The sequence below is a fragment of the Amblyomma maculatum genome, chromosome 1, assembly GCF_055883805.1.
Source record: "Amblyomma maculatum isolate TAMU_Amacu chromosome 1, ASM5588380v1, whole genome shotgun sequence".
NCBI lineage: Eukaryota > Metazoa > Arthropoda > Arachnida > Ixodida > Ixodidae > Amblyomma > Amblyomma maculatum.
In genome coordinates, this window is record NC_139344.1 from 127,804,546 (window position 1) to 127,821,279 (window position 16,734).

Genomic DNA, 16,734 nt, shown 5'->3' on the forward strand with positions numbered 1-16,734 from the left:
GGGGCCCACGCGGATTTTCTTCGCCTTTCCAAAATCTTCAACATCGTGCTGTCGAAGTTTCCAATGTCCCGCAGTGAGGACTTTTGCACTGTGTCTTCTCAGATGATATAGCACTTGTGCTCGTTCTCGTGCTAAATGAGCACGAACAGAAACGTCGGAGATCAGCATAAAGTCACCGAAGGAGAAAGACGACTGCACGGGCAGCACTGCCGTGATCCGCGAGACGAACAACGCGGCATCTTGCTTACTTGAGTGGACGAGGAGGAAGCGGAGAAAGAAACAAAAAAAAGGGGGTGGGGGGGGGGGGGGGGGGGGGGGCTGTCGTCTGCCGGCGGAAACGACAGCGACACTGTCAGCCTGCGGATAGTGGGAGAAGGAAGAGGGGAGGAATGAAGAGAATGCATATGGTCGCTTGCGTCCCTCTGCCGCCAACGCGGCATTCCATCTTGGCCAACTGGTTTTTCGTGAAGAGGGAGAGAGAGAGAGAGCTATGAAGGGTGAAGGGGAAATGGCCGCCTTGCATTCCCGGAGACAGGGAAGCCTCCCCCGGGCTTTTGACAATGGGAGCCAGGCACGGGCGCAACAAGCTCGATCATGGTCGGATTCGAGAGCGGTGGCGGCGGCGGCTCTACTGGCGGCCCATACAAACTTAGCGAGCGCTGGTGACCTGCGACACATTCGAGAATATTTCCTTCAGGCGCGAACGGAGGTAAAATTTTTGTACTTTTTGTACGTAAGGAGCACGAAAGAATTGTGGAAAAGGCCAAGCTTCGCTTTTGAATACGCAATGCACTTTTATCGGGGTCTTGAAAGATTACATCGTGAACGAGCCCTATTTTGAAGGTCTTTATTGAGCTTCTTTTTAATATTGCAACAATAATACATCGCCAAGTAAGCAAATCAACATATTTTAGGCAATTGAAAATAGTTATGCAAGCAAAATGAGAAAGTAAAATTTGATGTTTGTCGATAACATACACCTGTGTTGCCTTAAATCATTGAGCCATGCATGCTCAGCCATCTTTTTATAAAGCACAAATTCCTGCGCTCATTTCGCTTGGCTCACTTGATACCTGTATTTATTCACGTGATTTTTCTAACTACTGTCCATTTTACTGCGCGTACATTTGAGGGAATTCTGCCTTTTGCAGACGAGGTTTATTTTTGTTCGCGTATTATCCACATACACACAGCCGCTGAAGAGCAGGGGCATAATGCAACTGTAAAGACCAAATTCGATACTGCGTCCTTATGCACGCGAAGCACCATAGATAACTACATGCTGCACTGTCACGTTTTTTTCTCGTGTTTAGTAGTGGCCTCCGTCACACGATTGTTTTCGGAGGCCAGTTTCACTTTTCGGGCAGCACGCATCTATCAGGAGCTTGTAAATTCTGCCGCTGGTATTGCTGTGAGGGGGCGTCACTAAACCTCCGGAATGACAGGTGCACAGCTCAGATATAAATGAAATTCAGCCACGCCTTTGTAGCACTTGTACGCAAACGTTATGTTATCGCCTGTGGTGCTAGCGCACATTCGTCTTCAACATTTTTCTCACCGTTCGTGATGCACACTTTCATCTCATAACCGCTGAAAGCTGCTACTCACCATTATATATGGAATCTTACTTCCAACGTACCGAGGCTTCCATCAATATTTTTATGCGGGAAGTTTCCCCAATTTAACATTTTGGTAAAAGTGGCCGGGTCGTTTTCTTTTACAAAGATTTTGAGGTAAAACTTCGTAGTGTGCGTTTGTAACAATATAAAACAATCCGAATTCAGCGTATAACGCCGGGATGTAGAGGCAAACAAATTTGACGAGACAGCAAGATGAACCGGAGGAAGCGCCCGGTTATGATTCAATGTGGTTGGAGCCTACATTCACGGGATGTAGAGGCAAACAAATTTGACGAGACAGTAAGGTGAACCGGAGGAAGCACCCGGTTATGATTCAAAGTGGTTGAAACCTACATTCACGGGAGCTCAGAATGATTCTCAAAAAGAGTCACAACAGAATTCAACATGCGTGGAAAAAAAGGAAAAAACCTGCTCACCGAAACTCATCGGAGTGCACAAGAATTTCATTCAACAACATGGACGAAATTAAGTCTACACAACGCGGGATGAAAACAGTCTCAACGGTTACAAATATCGATCTTTGCATCATTTACCTTGTGGGCGATTCCTCTGCCCGAGGGATGCGCACGACAAATGCACAGCGGGCCGTGTAACAAACATCTTTAATCTCACAGGGATCGTCGAAGTCGGTGCTAGGTCGTCGTCCGGGGGGCTGCAGCCTGCGGGTCGTCTTCCGTGCAGAAGCTCCAGGCGCGAAGCAGGAACGAAGAGGCTGGGACCAAGAGAGGGCGAGACGGCGGCGCGTGCCTTCTTTTATAGACCCCTCGCGCGGGACCGGTTATCCCCGAACGAGCGGGGAGATGGAAACAGGCCGCGCGCAGGGAGCATTGGGAAGTGGCGCGGCCTTCGAATGCGCGGTGCGCCACGGGCCCTACAACCTATTGTCTACAGTGAGTGAATTAGCCTAGGGGAGTGTGCATAGAAGAGAAGGCATATGCATCGGCTTCTGTACCGATCAAGTCAGCAATGATTTAGTGCTGACCTTTAACGACAGGAGGTCATTGACCACCACAGCCTGCCAGGACTCTTAGTGATTTCCGGCGTACTGATTTTTACTTGCTAATCTTAAGGAAGCGAATCGTTTCATCTGTAAATTCAAGGAAATCGATTTTTTACCGCCTACTTTATCCTGCCTCCGCAGTACCGACAAGATGCTGGTATGCAATATTATAAGCTTTATACCTCATTGAAATCGAAAAGGAAGAGGCTCTTTCTTTCTTTCTTTCTTTCTTTCTTTCTTTCTTTCTTTCTTTCTTTCTTTCTTTCTTTCTTTTTCTTTCTTTACTTCTTTCTTTCTTTCTTTCTTTCTTTCTTTCTGCTAACTCTTAAATTGTCAAAAAGGATCTCAGTATTGCTGTGCTTAGGAGGTCCCCCTTCAGGTCATGCTGCAATTAAATCCACCGAAGTTTAAATTGACGACTGGGAATGTGGAAAACAAATTCTATCGCGTTATTATTTCTAGTGTGACTGAGACCGAAAAGAAATTCGTTAAGACTATGAGTTAGCGTCCGTCTTATTTAATTTCGGCGCTAGTTCCCGCCTAGCAGCAGCCATCCTTTTATCAGGCGCATCAGTTATCTCGACATTAGATCTCGATCGCGATGTTCGTCTGAGGCCATCCGCTAGCCGTGAGCATGCGCGTCCAGAGGAATCGGACTCCCTCCCTCTGTACCCGGCGCCGTTTAGGTACTGTATTTTTTTTTCTTCTTTTTTTAGCGTGTGGTGTTTTTGAGCGTTCGCGCGTAGCGTCTACAGTGGCGATAGTGTGACTTTATTAACTAGTTGAAAGTGTGCCCTGTACCAGCGAAGTGTTGTGAAACTGCGATCCTTTCGAGTGAAGTGTGTCAACGAAAGGATTTGTATTCTGTATTTTGTAATTTACTTTTTTTGTTAAAAAGGTCATAATTCTTTTACAGTCTGCTGTTTCCGCCGCCATGTATATTCTTTAAAACCCTCTTTTTTGCAACAATTGGTTCTGCAATACTTCGGAAGCCGCACCATTCCTACTTTTGTGGGTTATGCCAATGACTCAATCAAACAACAAACTGGAGTGATAATTCTCTTCCTGGGGCAGGACTGTCACAAAGGTCTTTACAGGAAGGTAAATTTATATCAAATTCCGCTAGACCACTGCCCCCGACACATCAGAGCCCTTTGACTAACTGTAGCCTGAATGTGATCAACAGCATAACTGTAAGCTATGGCAATCTTATAATGGGGGAGCTGTATTAGGAAGCACGTGAACGATCTATTTCGCCTAAGGGTACCCGAGAAAAGCAATAAGTTAAGTTATTGCCTGAGGCTGAATTTTCATCACCCGTTGCCTTGACCTTGTTGGGCGATCGTTTGTTCAACAACATTTATTTTCGCATGGGATACGCGTGTCCCAAGATTCATTCTCTGGGCGACCATGATGAAGGCACAGCAGAACTTCTACATAATGTAGCGACCATTTCACCAACCTTGCTCACAGCGACTTTATATATCTGGTAATTTGATTTCTTCCATGCCTTAGTTATAAATCTCGTTTTCTCTTCTTCCATCTTCATTTCGCTTTTTTTTTTATCCTCAGCCTAGTTCGCTCGAGCTCCGGCCAGTTTTTCTACTGCCCACTTTACCAGTAACGCTTCTTGTCGTTTAACCCCACTCGCCTTTGTGGGAGCGCCTAGGTAAAGAAAATACACAGCAGAAACCAGCTTTGTCTGCCGCCCCGCAACTATCATTTTCCTTTCCTTTCTGGAGCCATCAGTCCCCTTCCATGTCCCTACCTCGTTGGTCACGTTCCCCACCCTTCACTCAGCCGGCAGCGTCTTTTGCTTAGTGCCGCCGTCGACGCTCGTTTTGAGCAGGCCCGGAGTGTCGGGTCGGCGGGTATCTTGTAAGCGATCCGGTTTTAGTCAGCGCATTTTGGGTCTTCTCTTGATTGCTTCGTTTGAACAAGCTGACTTTTTTTCTTTTTTTACTTTGATGCACCTCTGAAAAGGTCCTTATTTTCTTTAGAGTGCCCCGCAGACGACCGTGTCGCCTTGCTGTCTTGCAGTCCTGTCTCGTACATCCCTGTCAGCAGTAAACGTGGCTTGGAATGCCGGTGGCTTATTTTTTTTTTTCTATTTGAGCTGCCTCTTCTAAGCAAATATTGTAAACGCGCGAGGGGTGCAGCGATGGGTGCGCACACAGTCTCCGCGTCACGTGTACTGCATGCAGTTGTGGTCCTTGTGATTGATGGTTCATGGATCCATTGAGCTGTGCCGCTGAACGGTTTCTAACACAAGAGGCTAAACGCGCGCTTCAATGAGTTCGCCTAGCATTGTTCGCAAATGTCGCAAATGGCCTTTGGACGTGAGCGCGTATGAGAGTTAGGGATGACTCGCAGATAGAGATAAAGCGATTAAGACGACCTCCCTGCTCGACTGAGTGTTTCATTTTCACGCCGTTTGGGTAAGGGTGAAATGCATCGCGTACGTGCACTTAACGCTAATTTAATACGAATCCATAGTGTAACTTGTGCTTCGTGCTGTTTAGGGATGTAATTTCTTCACGAGGTATGTGGTGCTAGGCGCTGCCTATGAGTGGTCTATCTTCCTTGCATGCTGTCTTGTCTCTTGCATGCTGGTCGTTTCTCGTAGCCAGTAGTTTAATTCTTTCTTTTAGAATGCCGAGGTCTGCTGCCTCAACCGGCAGCGTCTCGTTGCGTGACGGATGATGACGTTAATCAAATTTAGTGCCGTTTCTGCTGCCCTATCGATCATGGTTAGCTTTCGCCAAGTGCTCAAATCTTCGACGATCATTCATTACACCTTAACCCTAATTTACTTCATATCAATACATCGTTTTATTATTTGGCCATAAAGAAAGTGTCTGACAGCGCAGTCGCGAAGTCCAATCAAATCTGAGGTTCTGAACCGATATAAAGATGCAATATCGAATCATTTTAAGTCAAAACACACAGAGAAGAGTCCAGACAGTAAATTCGAACGAAAATGTCATAATTTTAACATCAGCGTGGTTCGACGAACACGGTAAGGTGAAGGAGCAAGCGATTCAACGTTTCCACAGCGCCGCATGTAACCATCACATGCACTGCCTGTCGCGAGGCCGTAGTTAACTATTAAATAGTACAAAAACAAAACGACTTTTGCCAGCCGCGGTATCTGCCATCAAATGCAGCGGCGCCCGAGCTGCGGTAAGGAATAGAAAAGACAGCGAGAAGACAGGGATTGGAAAGAAAAGAAGGGATATACGAAAGAAAGGACACGGCAGGTTATAATGGTATAAAATCAGTCAGTCACGTGGAAAGTGTACAATAACATGATGCCCGCCGCCCATTCTCTCAACTTATCAAAGCTTGCCAATACGGATAGGTATCAAATGGCGGCACAGCACCGCCACAAACGCCACACAGGCTGCCGCATACAAGGAACACTCTGCCGGAGCGAAGACGCACCCTCTCTCCTATGAGCGAAGAGCCATAGGAGCCATCTGGTCGGAAGGGGAAGTGGGGGGAGGCGTGCGCGTGAGAGGGGCGGAAACCGTTTGCTGGCCAGTTCCCGAATCCGATCCTCCAGAGAGGCGGTTTGCCTGCAAGCACTCCCAAACGTAGTTTGCAAAACTTGTCTCCTCGTCCCGTTGTCCACCGCGGAGGAATAGGTGCCTTGCAGCGAGCTAATGCGTGTAGTTGGGCAGGTTGCCGTGGAAAATCATTTCCCTTCAAACGCCGTACCATTATCGTACTTAAATTAGCGTATCCTTCTACCGCACTAAAATATACAGAAAGCCCCTTTTTCCCCTGAGACTGCCCGTGCATCTGCCGTGTCTGTAGCGTCGGTCCCGCCGAGCTGGGCGCGAGCCAGCAAGGACAGCGCGCGAGTGCTGGAGACGTGCGGGGAAGTCCTCGTTTTTGGCCAAGAACGAGTGATATCAGGTTGCTCCACGAGAGTCAAATCTTTTGTAGTGCATAAAGGATGGAATGTATCATCGACGTGAGATCAAGGATAGATCGTTTGAAGAGATCGCTACAAATTGGGAAGCAGATTTCACAGGTGAGAAAGATTTATTCATCCGGTTGTCTTAAGGATTGAGATAAAACAGAAGTAGCTTTGCGATTGTTCCTGTGAAACTCATTCGCACTCATCGAGAAGCTAATCCCTGTATGGAACGAAACAGGAGCGTTGCAGTCGCGACTGCGCTGGCAATAGCCCGTGATGCTACTTGACGTGCGCGCGAATGGCGCAATTAGCTGTATGCATGCACGGCAGCAGATAGACACTCAAGGCGCGCTCTGTTTTGGAACAATGAGTTGATTTTAAGGTTGTTCGAAGGCGGCTGAGGGCAGAGAGGTAGTCGCGCAGAAAAAATAAATACGGCTGGCAAAAAATTAGCCTCTACATGGAACTGTCTCTAACACTGTTCAGTGTCTTTTTACGAATTTTGTATTTTGAACTGAAATAAACATGTTGATACGCAATAAAGAAAAACCTGTTTTATTTGGGACAAGAAAAATATGGGCGGTTCTACATGCGCAAAAAATAAATTGCTTGCCACTGCAGAACACATTATGGAATTTTTCTTGTGACCTCGCTAAAATTGACGCCGCTATTCCTACATACCTTGGGTTGTCGCGACAATTACGTCAGAAGGTTGTGTTACGTTAGAACATTTTGTTGTTGCGACAGAACGTTGTGGTGGTACGTCAAAACATTGTGTTGTCTGCGGCGACATCACAAAGTTTTGTTGTCGCAACAGACAGAACGTTGTGTCGTTACGTCAAAACTTTGGGTTGTCTGTTGCGACAACACAAAGTTTTGATGTAACAACGCAACCTTCTGTCGCAACAACAAAATGCTCTGACGTAACAACACAACGTTCTGTTGTTACAACACAATGTTTTGTCGTAACGACACAATATTCTGACGTAAAAACAAAAGTTCTGTTGTCGCGACAGAAATATCTGTAGTAACATCAAACATTTCTGTAGCGCGATAGAAATTTCTGTAGTACTACATCAAATATGGTGAGGCAACCAAACAGAGAATAAAATAATATGCCTCTACTACAGAAATTTCTGTCGTCTTTTTCGACTGGGTTATGTGTATTTCTTGCTGGCTGTATATTTGCGCTTGCAGAAGAACAGGCTTAGGGCGCCGGGATTCCCAGCAGCTGTTAGAGGACGTGGAACCTGTCACGCCCTGCCCCGTAGAAGTTCGAGCCGATTTTGGCATTGAAGGCGCGCATGTGGACGGGCAGCGGCTCATCTGTGCAGATTACAGGTCCCTCTCCGCAACCCGGTACAACCGACATCCTGTAAAAGAAGAAACCAACGCGTTTATGTTTGGGTACAGCTCGCACAGTTATTCTGCGCACAAGGCACAAGGCCTAACAGTAGGTACTTCTCAGCAAAATACCCAACATTTTTAGTGCAGTACGATTATTCGCAGTTAAACCTGCATGGTCCGGCATGTCGAAGTATAGTCGCAGAAAATCAGAAGCAGCTCATAAACAGATCTAAATTGTACGGATTGTAGCCAAATTTCACGTGCAGATTCCTATCAAAACTGAAGTAATAAATCTGGAAATAAAAAAAGGAAATTACGTAAGCAGTTAATCTAGTCCAGGACCTTCGAATCCAGAGACTGGCACGCTACCCACTAGATCACGAAAACTTCCTTCTAGTATTAAACGTTTCTCATGTTTTGCATACATGCGCTATTTACGCAGCCTTCAGTAGTAAGCGGCATTGCAATCATCCCAATGCCGAGCATTTGAAGGCAACTGTCAGTAGAAGGTTGACATGAATCAGCTTATACCACAAAGAGGGAGTGCCACTATGGAGCAAATTTTGACTGGTCACACAGTTATCGAAAGTGCAGAATCTCTTGCTAGAATGCAGTTTTGTAGACGCAGAATATTCACGATGCCCGTCCATCGTGCAAGTATTTCATAGGCTATTGAGTTTGATGAGAAAAAAACATGTCTACGTGTTTTCCAGCGTGTGGGAACGCCGTAAGGTACCATATGATACGGAAAGTCAAATTAGTTTGTTCCTTCGATGTCAGCTTAAAAATCTTTAGAATATAGCGTAAAAAATGAAGTTGGAGTCAGGAGTGCTTACACCGAGCAAAGAAGCAAGATGAAAAAATAGCCCCGGTAATAAACCCTCTTGATAGCGACTGACACGTGTAAATTCACTTATTTCCCGCACACCGAATGTCCGGTCATTTACCTCTATTTTTTATTATGAGAGAGCCCGGGTAATAAGCCCATTCCGTGCTCGCACTTACTCTCGACTACGGCAGAAGGGCTTGCTTTTTCACCCCTTATCATTCAGGTATAACAAGAGAACATTCTGAATTTCACAACGGTCAACACTACAAAAACATTCCCCCTTCTTTTCTTGGATTCGCCGACTGCTGCCTCTTTTCCCATACTATTTCTGAATGACACCTTGGCGCACAAAGGTTGTATCGTACAGTCTCTGAACTCGCACTTTACTTCTGTAGGCAAAAATAATTCCAAACGTTCGCAATTCATATGTAATGGTTAATTACTTTTCAGAACGGCAGAACAAAAATACTGCATACTATGCTCATGCGACTCTCTAGAGCCCTCAGTTGGTTTCAATTAGCTAGGACTACGTCATTGTTGAAATATCCGTTATCTGACCTCCCTTGTTTCCCATTCCTAGTACTGCATTTTAAACGATGGTCAAGCATCTGGTCCCCGTGAAAGCAATGTCGGCTACCTATATCTGAGACCTGTTTATATCGACCGCTTCTTTAGGCACAGCTCTTTTTTAGGTGCGCCTCAATAGGGTATTTTATCTGGACGAGCTCCAGAGTGCTGACAAAAAAAAATTAATTATAATTATTGGCTCTCAGGAAGGGAAAGGCGCAGTATCTGTCACACTTGCGTCTCTGGACACCTGCACCGCGCAAGCCTTTCATGAAAGATTATGGTGCGCAAGCCCAGTGAATTTTTGGCTTAAATATTGCAACGTAAAGAGAAACGACAGACGCAATGAATGCAAAGAGGATGTAATAACGCGCATACTGGATCTACTTTGTGCCCGATCCGCGTAGGAGTAGAGGTGGCCAAAGCGGAACGGCATGCCGGACATGAACTGGACGTCCTTGAAGTGTGTGGCTGACATCCTTGGAGGCAACAGGCCACAGGTCGTGGCAATAATCTAACATGTAAAACAAGGTAGACCAGTTAGTCCTAGCGAATGTCTCGGCGTAAAGCCGTGTAGGATTACCATGTCACCCAAAATGTTCTGCAGCGCCATCAGGTTCCCAGTCAAGTCCGTTTCACCACGAACACGGCTCAAGTATTGGTCCGTGACCATGGCCTACATCGCCTTGGACAAAATGTACTAGTACTGTTGCGCCGCAAACTCCGCCGCGTGTTGCTTCGTCACCCTGGAAAACGTTGCCATGCTGGTGAAAGAAGTTCCACGGAAATACACAAACATGCTGCCTTCTTCTGCGTTGACTCCAGCTAATATTCTAGAGGAATAAACAAACCGTGAGTATGCATTGATCCCCGGAAGCGGAAGGAAATCATCTTCTTGGGATGGTGTATAATTTACCAGTTCCACAGAAAACTGTGTTTCCTCTGGATCTATGATCGTCTTCACGAGTGTCCTGTGGAGACAATCGACGACCATTTGCGGATGAGTCCGTGATTGCAGCATCGAATCATCCAAGCAGCCGACGTAGCGAGCAATTGAGTCAGCGTAATTATTGCCCACGATATTTTGCGATGGCATGAGTCAATAGTTGCTCTAGCTAGCCAAAATAGTACAGTGAATGAGACCAGTGTTGCGAGGCACCACCAGGAGAGCACCGATGCTGGATACTCCACCGCTTGCACCGTACACGGTCACACGGCCTTAGTCGCCTCCAAACTGAACAATGTTGTTCCGAACCCAGAGAAGGCAGTGGTACTTGTCCCATAAGGTGTAGTTCAGCTGGATGACCATAGACCAGTTTAGAGAAAGCCAAAACAATGATCTCTGAAGTTTCTCGGGACCATGACTAAACCACTCACCGCCGCCAACATTTTGCTATCGTGGAGGCCAGCGGACGCAGTGCCAGTCCTTTACCCTCCATCATGGATCCAGACGAGGACTCCTAGGGGCTACGATCTCTCCAACGGGGTCCAGCCGTTCAGGTATAGAAACCAAAGGTAGAGCCAATGTTCGCTGATTCGTCTCTGTTTACAAGCTATGGTGCGGGCGGGAAAGATCCGTTGGCTTGGATCAAGGGTTTCCAAAGTTCAACGTGTCTAGAGTATCAGGGCTGCATGATCTGATCGGCATTGGCTTCCGGAAGCGCAAGACATCGATCGGCGGTTCCGGTATGGAATGCCCAAATACGTACCTAGCTACGTGACCGCTACTCACGTACTCGATGACTGCACTCACGCGGCACTAGAGCGTTTCTGTCGTTATGTACCTTTCAGGAAATTTAGAGGCAGTAGCAATGCAGTTCATAAGTCTTGTTGACCCTAGCGAAGCTCTGAATGAGTGCCGCATCCTAGGCAAAGTCTCGTTGAGATTTTCACAGGCTCTTTATATGGTGGACAGGTGACTGCCCGGTGTTTTCTTTATCCTGCAAAACACTCGTAATGCGGGGGAGGTGGGAGCTTTAAAGGTTTTATCTCACAAAACAACAACAGTTCAGGCAATTTCAAGTTTTCTTTTCTTTTCAGTGCAATGAAGTTTGCGTCATTACCTGGTGAAAAAAAAAATTACATTCGCCGAGGACTCGTCAAGAGCAAAGGGAGCTATTAATCAGTGACAAAGAATTTCTGCCGTTGCCACTATTTCGCGATATAGAGTAATCAATGATCTAGCCGTCTGCACAGACTGCAAATTTTTGTTCAAGATGCGAGAGCATTTTTAAAATAGCCTCCCACCTTGAAATATAAAAAGAAGACATTGAAATGGCGTAAATATAACGTAAGAATCTGCAAATTCCCTTCTATGGAAACTCCTGAACCAGTCGGTTCGACCGGCGTCATTACGTAGTGCTTAATATAGCCACACCAAATAGCACGAGACCGTGAGGAGAGTTCAGTTTAAAAGTGGTTAACCTCCTATAGTGCGAATTAAAATTACGAATCCTTCCGAAGCCATTCGTTGGAGGGTCCTCCTAAGCGGCATTTGCCGCACTGTGATTTAGTTCTGTCCGAGTACAGGAAAATAACGAAACTATAATCGGATGGCAGCTTAAGAACAAAGCCTCGATCGACCCTCCAAGGTTGCCCTCTAATATACAAAGTAAAAAATAATTTAGGCAAAAAGCAATAAAATTGCTATAAGGAATGATTACGAGGAAGAAAAGTGAAAATGTATGCGAAGGCCAAACCGTGAGTGTTCGCACTAGCGGAAGACGACTGGCGTTATTTGCAGCAGCATTTTGCTCCGCTATTAGCGGCGGTGGAAGCGTCTGCTTTCAACCATAGTGGTCTAACAGATTGATAACAATTTCTGGCAGAGAAAACCCGAAATCAACGTCTCTTTTCGCCTATAAAAGACGAACACCACTGAACGGTGGAGTTCATTCGGTCCTCAAACATCGGGCTGATTTCCATTTCTCCCTGCCATGTATCTGACTGGAGCCGGAAAAGAGGGGTTACAGGGGGCGCTGAGCACGCACAGCGATAAACACAGATTACCTGATGATACATTACACAGATTACTTTGGCAGCGGCAGTGGCCTCGGAAGCACGGAAGCACCAAACTATCTGTCGTATACTTGCAGCGTACCGCTGCACATGGGTGAACTGCGATAGCAAGTTTCTTCAAGGGCTACCTGCTGCGGCCGACTTTGCCGTAATCAACTTCTGGGCCAGCCACGCGACCTGGCGCGTGACCGCCTGTCACAGATTGTGGGCTTCATATAGGGACACCCAAGTCTACCAGAGATCACTTGGGCAGCGGCAGTGGCCTCGGAAGCACGGAAGCACCAAACTATCTGTCATATACTTACAGGTTGGTGTTGCATTTTTAGAACAAAACTGTTTTTACCTTCATTGCTGTATTATTGCTGCTGCTGCTGCTGCCAGAGGTGTTGCTATGTCTGATTGCCCGATATGCGAAGATGAGGTAGTTGATACCGATGAGAGTGTATGTGTACGGCATGCATGAGTACTTTTCACACCGGCAAATGTGCCGGAGTAGCTGCAGCAACTCTAAAATCCAAGGGGCACGTTTATCGGAAAAGCTGGAGGTGCACAAAATGTAGGGCGCCTAAGGCCCGTTCACAGTGTGAAAAAGTGCAAGAAGAGCCTAATTTGCGTGACATGTGGACCGTGCTTCAGGCTATCAACCAGAAGCTTGAAGTTTTGATGCCACTAAAAGAAACTGTTGACCTTATTGAAAATGCGGTGCAATTCATGTCAAACAAAGTTTCAGACCTGATTGCACGTAAGGGTGCAAACGAACGTGAAGTCAAGGAGCTCAGAGCGAAAGTTCTAAATACGGAAGGACTAGACAAAAAGGTTGAAACATTGAATGGTGCAGCCGACCTCGAATTTCACAGGGTGCAACAAAGTTAAAATGAAAATCTTCTTGCTGAGATCAATGCGATTGCCGTCCAGAGCAGGCTTCCAGAATTGTCTGATGGTGATGTGGCAGCGGTGCACCTTTTGCCGTCATCATCTGCCGTATCATCTGCCGTATCATCTGCCGTTTTGCAAAGCAGAGTGTAAGAGACTTATGGTGGTCAAAGAGACGGAACATTTCTGGGAAAAGTAAAGATGTGCATATACTTGAGAACCTGACAAAACGAACACGGGCGCTGTTGAAACAGGTGAAAGACTGGGCCAAAGCAAACAACTATAAATTTGTTTGGCACAGCAATCGCAAAATTCTGATGAGGCAAATGGAAGGCGCATCAGCAATAGTCATCTCAGGTGCGAGTGACCTAGACAGGTTTGTCCGAGGTTGAAAAACGGCAGCATTTTCTTTTTTAGTGGATAAGGATCATATGGCGAACATCCAGAATACACTTTCTTATGTGTTTCCTAGCAAGTTTTTAAGTGAACTTGGCACAGACTTCAGAAAATCTTTTAAATGCCTTCATCTCAACGCACAGTCCGTTAGAAACAAACAACTGGATTTAACAGTACTTTTACAGGAACTAAATACACAGTTTAAGTGATAATGTTTACAGAAACCTGGTGTACAAATGACTCAGAACTTTTTCATCTTGAAAACTATCGGACGTTCTTTTTAAACCGCAGCGAAAGCCGTGGAGGCGGTGTCTGTATGCTTTTCCAGAAAGTCTGGGAACCAGATCCTTTAGCGCAATGTACTTTTTCTGGGCCTGATTACGAAGCGTTATCTTTGGTTTCACAAAACACAGTGTTTGTTGTATGTTACCGCCCACCACGGGGCTCTGTACCCAGCTCTCTTTCGTTTTTTGATTCCCTGTTTTGTTATGTTCGGGACACAGACGCGAAGCTTGTGTGTAGTGGTGATATCAACATCAACATGTTAAGTGATCATAGATACAAAAAAGATATGGATTTATTGCTACACGCTAATGTACTTGTGAATGTAATTAAAGAACCAACACGAATCACAACTAGATCATCATCGTTACTAGATGTATTTATTACGAACCTGGACATTAGTGCTGTAAAATCAGGTGTACTTATTTCAGATGTGAGTGACCATATTCCCATTTGTTTTTTGCTTCAAACAAAAAAAGCGAAAGAAAATTAGTCAGACATTTTCTTTTCAGGATATTACCGAGCATAACCTCTCTGCATTTAGGAACTTCGTAGCTGATGCGAACTGGAATACTATTATCTCGGAAAAGGATGCCGAAAAAGCATATGAGACTTCCTTGAACACTTTGAAACCCATTTATACTGCCTGCTTTCCAATAAAAACACTGAAACGAACGCTGCGTTGTCGAAAGCCTTGGATTAGAAAGGAACTTGTTACCAAAATAGACACGAAGAATAAGTTATATCATAAGTTTATCAAAACTAAAATAACATAAGTTTATCAAAACTAAAGATGCAAATGACCTGAATGCTTTTAAATCTTTCAGAAATCGTTTGGATAAAGAATTAAAAAAGGCCAGAAAGGATTACTATACCAGTAAATTTCAATCAACACGTGGTCGTACCGATATTGTGTGGAAAAACTTGAACAGCCTATTAGCCTACTAACAAGAAAAAGAACAAATTTCGGCTATAAATGTAGCCGGGAAATCTTTAACTGGTCAAAAATTAGCCGATGAGTTTAACAGTTTTTTTGTGAACCTTTCTAGAAATATCTGCCCACAGAATAATCTTAACGATATTCCTTGCACACTCGGTACTATATTTCTTAGCCCAGTTGATGACTGTGAAATAATGACGAGTTTCAACGATCTGAATAGCACAACAGCAACCGACATCGATGGTTTAAAAATGAAGCCTATCGCTTACGTCATTGACTTAATCTCGCCCTATGTTTCACATATAATAAACTTATGCATATCTAATCCTATGTTCCCACGTCGCATGCAAGTTGCGCGCGTGTCGGTGCTTTTTTAAAAAGGCGATAGGAATAATTTTGGCAATTATAGGCCGATTTCCGTCTTGCCCATATTTTCAAAGTTGTTAGAAAAAGTTATTCACAAACGTTTAATATTGTTCGAAAGTAAACATAGCATACTAACTGCTTCACAATTTGGTTTTCGAAAACACTTATCCACAGAACTTGCACTGCTCGAACAAAAAGAATACGTATTAAGAGAACTAGAACAGAGCCGCCAAAGATTTCACCAAAGCATTTGATATGATAAACCATGACTTACTACTCCGTAAACTTGATTGCTATGGTATACGTGGGCGCGCTGCATCACTCTTGAAATCATATCTGCGACACCGCAAACAAGCAGTTAGTGTAAACGGTTTTCTTTCTGAAAATCTATCCATCTCCATTGGTGGTCCGCAAGGAAGTATATTAGGTCCGTTTCTTTTTAATATTTATATTAATGACATCGTCCGCATTGCACCACTCGTAAAATTTATTATTTACGCTGACGACACAAGCATATTTATATCCGGAGATAGCGTTGACAAGTTAATAGATTCAGCCAGTAGCCCATTAACTCAGTTAGACTTATGGACACAACGAAATTCCCTTGAAATAAATATTACTAAAACAAAAGTTGTTGTTTTCAGAGCTAAGAATAAACAAGTCTATTTCACCAGAGACATATGTTACAGGTCTGTTCCTTTAGAAGTCGTATCATCATTCAAAACATTAGGTGTTATCTTTAACGAAAAAATGAGCTGGGATGTTCACGTCGATCACCTTACAACAAAACTATCACAGGTTATCGGTATAGTCTATCGTAATCGTCATGTGTTACCGACCAATGTGAAGATTACATTATATCGATCCCTGTTCCATTCTCGGCTAAATTATGGAATTTTAATCTGGGGCTCGACAACACAGGAAAATTTGCGCAAACTACATGTGCTACAAAAAAGCTTTTTACGCATAGTTGAACGTGTACCAGAGATTCATCACACCAATCAATTTTTCTTAAAGCACAAAATAATCCCAGTAATAAAGCTACCTGACTACGCGCTATGTCGTGCTTACAAAAGAGAAATTTCCCAAAATACATGTTTTCTTCGCTCACTGGCTAATCTATAAAAACGAGAACAAGCATACGCAATCCGCAATCTAGATCCCTGGAACCTTAACACATACCGGACCACATACGGGCTGCACACATTGGAAAATAGATTGCCCCGCTTCTTAATCAGTTATCGCAAGACAATATTATCCTCTCAGAGGCATCATTCCAAGAATTACTTTCATACTTTCTTTCTTAAAACACAGGTTCATCCCATGATGTGTGTGTGTGTGTGTGCGTGCGTGTGCGTGTGCGTGTGTGCGTGTGCGTGTGCGTGTGCGTGTGCGTGTGCGTGTGTGTGTGTGTGTGTGTGTGTGTGTGTGTGTGTGTGTGTGTGTGTGTGCGTGTGTGTCTGCGTGCGCGTGTGTGTGTGCGTGTGTGTGTGCGTGTGTGTGTGTGCGTGTGTGTGTGTGCGTGTGCGTGCGTGTGTGTGTGTGTGTGTG

At 44.9% G+C, this 16,734-nt stretch overlaps 1 pseudogene; it reads right to left on the minus strand.

The window, feature by feature from the left end:
* Window positions 1-7,799: 7,799 nt before the first annotated feature.
* The window catches only part of LOC146203890 (cholinesterase-like), a 10,256-nt pseudogene continuing 1,321 nt past the window's right edge, over window positions 7,800-16,734 (minus strand).